Source organism: Echinops telfairi, unplaced genomic scaffold, assembly GCF_000313985.2.
Source record: "Echinops telfairi isolate 266 unplaced genomic scaffold, ASM31398v2 ScPeMD7_7467;HRSCAF=8505_1, whole genome shotgun sequence".
Lineage (NCBI taxonomy): Eukaryota > Metazoa > Chordata > Mammalia > Afrosoricida > Tenrecidae > Echinops > Echinops telfairi.
The window spans coordinates 10,278,594-10,284,172 of NW_022111368.1; positions in this window are offsets into that span (position 1 = coordinate 10,278,594).

Consider the following 5,579-nt stretch of genomic DNA (forward strand, 5'->3'; position numbering starts at 1 on the left):
ACACTCTTAATAGAATTACCTTATGTCCCAGGGTGCCTCAGGGAAATGATTGATAATGTTTCTAAAAATTTCTAATGTTTTCTAACATAAAATGATCATGATGTCTCTAAAGTGAACCAGGGACATATATAAACCATAGATACATGAATGGTTTTATGACATGACCCTGCTTAATGCTCATGCTCATGAAGGAGCACTGAAATTAAGGGTCCTATAGCAACAGGTGGCAGCGATACCAGATAGTGCCTGCCTATCAGAAAGAGTAGCATCTTTGGTCTTAAAGATTTGTCTTCAAACAAGTGAGACCAGCATCAATTAAACTTACATGCAAGAAGCAAACCAGCCTGTGTGATGCAAGGACGGTAAATAACAAAATCCAAATCTGAAGAAGGGAACCGCCTAAGAGCTCAGATTGTGAATACCTGTGACTACAGAAGGGTGTCACCATAGAAGCCCCACCTCCCCTTGCAGTAACCCCACATGGATCAAACCTCCAGGAACTTCTCTCTAACCACAGTCATGGGGTATGAATAGCCTCATTAGCAGACAGAGAGCAGCGAAAAGCCTATTCTGGCAAGTGTAGTTTGGGAAAAATGTAATTATCATTTGTTCTCTCTAGTGAACCATTTTAAAGTTGCTTTAGGTGTTTCTTTCTTTTAAGTGAGGAGGAAATACACACAGACTCAGCCTCTAGTGAAGCCCCTCTGACCACAGACCAGAGGCACGAATAGCCTTGCTCTCATGCAGAATGCACTGAAAAGTGTATTATTACAGATGCAGGTAGGTTAAAATTTAGCACCCTATCATTTGATCTCCCTTCAACCCATTTGAAATTTGGGTCTTTCTTTTTGATTGAGGTTTGACCTCTGCCTCCCTTATTTATTTGTTTATTGGGATGTTTCTTATGTATATGAAATACAGGATAGGTATAGAGATAGTAACTAGATTAACAGTTTCTTAGGGGTATGATGGGAAGCTGGGAGAAATGGAAAGCTAATAACAATGAGTATAAGAAAGAAGAAAACTGATTGTGGCGATGACTATCCAACTCTTTAATATGATTGACAATTGAATTGGATATGTGAATTACATGCCACTAAAACTGTGATGATGATGATGATGATGATGATGATGAAGAAGAAGGAGAAGGAGAAGGAGAAGGAATAGCAGTAGCAGTAGCAGTAGCAGTAGTAGTAGTAGTAGTTAGGAGTGCAAATTCAGAGTTCTGGCTGAAGGAGAAAGCTCTCTCTCTCTCTTGGGTCTGGAGGAAGATCCTCATCTTCATTTTCTGCTTTCTGGTTCCTTGAAGATCTCCATGTGTCTTGACATAAGTCTCACTTCCCCTTTTCCTGTGATCTCTTGATTAACATATTACATATCTAAAAAAATTAGACTCAACATAAATCCTACACAAGTTATGTCTCATTTACATAACAAAATGGTTCACTCTTAAATAGGTTTATAACCACAGACTTAGAGGTTAGGATTTACAACGCATATTTCTTTTCTTTTTTTATTAAATGCTCTTATTGGGGGCTCTTACAGTCCTCATCACAATCCATACATTCATCCATTGTGTCAAGCCCACCTGTACACATGTTGCCATCATCATTTTCAAAGCATTTTCTTTCTACTTGAGACCTTGATATCAACTCATTTTTCCCTCTCGCACTCATGAACCCTTGATAAATTATAAATTATTCTTTTTCACCCCTTTTCTCCCCACCACCCTCATAGCCCCTTGGTAGATTGTACATTGTTATTATTTTCATCTTCTCCCACGTTTTCTGTTGCTCTTCCCCCTGGAGAGGGGTGTTTAGTTATGCGTCCATCATTACGATAGGTTTTCCCTTTCTTAGTTCCTCTCCCCCACTTCCCCCTACCCTCCTGGTATTGCTACTCCCACTCCTGTTCTTGGATTCTGTGCATTGTGGGCACCCATCTCTTAGCTATACCTGTGTACATGTTCCGGTCTAGTCTGAATTGAGAAGCAGCACTGGGGTCATGGTAATGGGAGGTGAGGAAGCCGCAAGGAACCAGAGGAATATAGTGTGTTTCATCAATGCTGTACTGCACCCTGGTTGACAAATCCCTGCTCCGTGGCCCCTCTGTTGGGAGATTGTTCCATCGTCTACAGATGGGCTTTGGATTTCTGCTCCAGTCCCCCTCATTCTCAACAATATGTTTTTGTTTGTTATCTCTCTTCTGATGTCTATTACGCGGTCTCTATGACTCCTCATGATCGTACTGGTGGTGTGGTTCTTCCATGTGGGCTTGTTGCTTCTCTGCTGAATGGTGGCTTGTGTATCTTCAAGCCTTTAAGACCTCAGACGCTATATCATTTAATAGCCAGGCACCATCTGCCTTCTTCACCACATTTGCTTATGCACCCTTTTTTCTTTAACGATTGTGTCAGGAGGGTGAACATCTCAGACTGCCGATTTGTTAGAACAAAGTGGTCTTGTATTGAGGGAGGGTATGAGCAAAGGCCCAAAGTCCATCCACTATCTCAGTGTGTTCCCAATACCTCTATTTTTGTGGATTAATGTATTTACATATGTACACCTCTATGGTTATACCTCTATCCATTACTTTGCTTCCTAGGTCCTTCCTCTGTTTCATTTTACCTTCCTCCTGCCCCACCATCATTTTTCCCTTATTCCTGCCTCTTAGTACCTCTTCTTAGCTAGTATGCTGTTGCTCTGCCTGCCCCCCCACCCTCACCGGATCCCCATCTCCTCCTTGTTATTGACTCTAATAACCTAGTGGTTCCCTTGTTCCCTGTCTATGGCACTGCCTGCTCACTGTCCCCTTCCCCCACAGCCCTCATTTCCCACTCCCCTGGTCTCCCCGGGACTGTTGGTCCCACTGCTTTCTCCTTGGGCATGCTTCCCATGCCTATCTTGTATAGGTAGGCACACCGACTATGAAATAGCCCAAATTATTAAAAAAAAAAAAAAAAGGATTGAAAAGAGAAAAGGAGTAGAAACAAGAAGGATAACAAAAGAGAGAAAAGAAAAAAACAAAAAGAGAAGAAATATACAAAAATCACAGGTCTGTTTGCTGGCCTTCATGACTGTCCAGAAGCTGCCCCTCCCAGCCTGGAGTCCATTTTGGGGGCTCCCCAGGGGCTTCATAGCTTTGCTTTGCTCCATCTGCTGATCTGGTATGTTCCCTTCTTGGTTTCCCCATTGTGGGGGGTTCACACTACCTCCCCGCGTGTGACCCCAGAATTGTCCTCTGTTGCAGTCTACTCCAGTAAGTAGACAATGTGACATATGCTGTTGTCAGCCGCCCAGTCCCCTCTGTGTCCCATTAGCTCCCCACGGGGACGTCATCCTCCAAGCCTGGTGTGCCAGCGTGGGGTCCAGTCGGGCTCCCTCTCTCTCTTCTTCCTTCCTGTCTGCTTCCCGTGGGTGTGGCATGCGGGCCCCTCTCCCCCACCTGTAGGTTTAGTGTTGTTCTCAGTCACACCTAGTTCAGGGTGATGGTGGTGGTGGTGGTGGTGTCAGTTTGTCTCTGGTGGGGGGTAGCCCTGTAGTTCTCTCTTTTTATGCATTCTTCCACACGGCCAGGTTGTCCTCATGGTTTGGTGCACTGAGGTAGGGTCTGCATGTCCAGTCCCAATTCTGTGGAGATAAAACCAGTACTCTCCCCTTAGATGGGTTAGTGTGCTGCTCCCTCTGTCCTCTCACTCTCACCCCCCTCCCTTTCCTCCCTTCCCCTCCCCCTTCCCCCTTTTTTTTATGTGGGACCAACATGTACCTCCTGGGGTTTGGTCTAACCTCCTCCTGACTCTCTGTACCTCAGCCCGAATGTTGTGATATAGGTGGCCTCTCTTCTCTACCTACCATGCTGGTTACAGTTACCTCGGGACTCATGCTGCACTTCTCCTTTTGTGTTTGGCTGACTTTGCTTAGCATAATTTCCTCCAACTCTTCCCATGAAAATGCGTGTTTCATGGCAACACATATTTCTTGACAACACATTTCAGTCCTTAAAAACTGCCAAATAGGTATTTCAGGAACATCTTAAAGATGTGTCCAGAAAGAACTTCTTTTTGGTATTTTTGTTGACTTGAACAGAAAGGCATACAGAATTTGACTTTATGTTCAAAGTCATGGCAATTGGCTAAAGAGTTGGGGGTAGAAATTTTTTAAATTATTGTTTTATGAGGATTTTCCATAACTCTTAGTCACAGGAAAACTTTAACTTAATACCTAAGAATACTATTCTTAGTACTTTTAAGGAGGGTTCTCATTGTCTTTTCATGAGAAGCAAAGACAGAAAGGAGCAATTCAATACTGCTTCAATTCAAAGAACACATTATTTAGTAAAACAAAGTCTTTGCCTATGTGTGAAAATTTTGTCTTACTGCTAAACGATCATAGCTACAGGTTGCTGTCACAATTCAAAAATATGCATTGACAGCATCTATATCCAAGAGAATCCTTAATAAACAGAAAGAGAAGAATAATCACAAAATTAATTTTCACACAATTGAACAAATCAGGACGCTAAAGAGGACCAGCATGACTTCACAAAGATAAAGGCTGCCAAACACATCTGATTTCCTGTGACAGGGTGAAATCTGACAGATCAAAGGTAAGCGAGGGAGACAATCCAATCTCTATTTAGTACCGACAAAGATACCTTCTGGACCACAAAGCCAGGACACAGCTACCAACGTTCGGATGAAAGAACATCAACTCTGTTGCAGGTCAGATTTACCTGCCCAAATATCTGCTTTCAGAAGGGGAAGTGTAAGAAACTCAGGTGGCTTCACTATGCAAGCACGGTGAAGACTATCAGGCCATAAGAAAAAGGGATGTACATAGCCCCTTCAATCAATGGTGCTGGCAAAGTTGGATTTCCATCTTCAGATGAATGAAACAGGACCCATAACTCACTCCACGTACAAAAAAGAACTCAAGATGGTGAAATACCTAAATGTAAATCACTGAGCTATAAAGATCATCGGTGAGAAAACGAGGACTAACTTAAGGGCCTTACTGCAATAATCCCCTGCTGGGTGTCTCTCCTCAAAAAATAGGGGTCCTAGCAGGAAGAGACGGCATGCACACCCATGTTCATCTCAGCACTGTGCACAATGACAAGAAGATTGAAACAACCTAAATGCCCACCATACACACAATGGAATAACACACAGTGCTAAAACATAATGATGAAACCAGGAAGCACCTCATGATACGGATGGATCGGGAGAACATTATATTGAGTGAAATGAGTCAACCACAAAAGTACAAATAGTACATGAGACTATTTTATAAAGGGGGAAAGTACGCCCCCCCCCAAACAAAAAAAAATAAAAGAAGAGATAAAGACTCATACCAAAAGGAAAAGACTTTGGAGTTCGCCAAAATGAGGTCAGGGGAGGAGATTAAGGAAAGGAGATAACTCCCTCAACACAAGAATGCTTTCTTCTAGTAAATTGGCATTCTATGATGCTCACCTTCCCAACACAACCGCTGAAGACAAAGCGGGTGAATAAGCAAAGGCGGTGAAGAAAGCTGATGGTGCCCGGCTATCAAAAGATATAGCGTCTGGGGTCTTAAAAG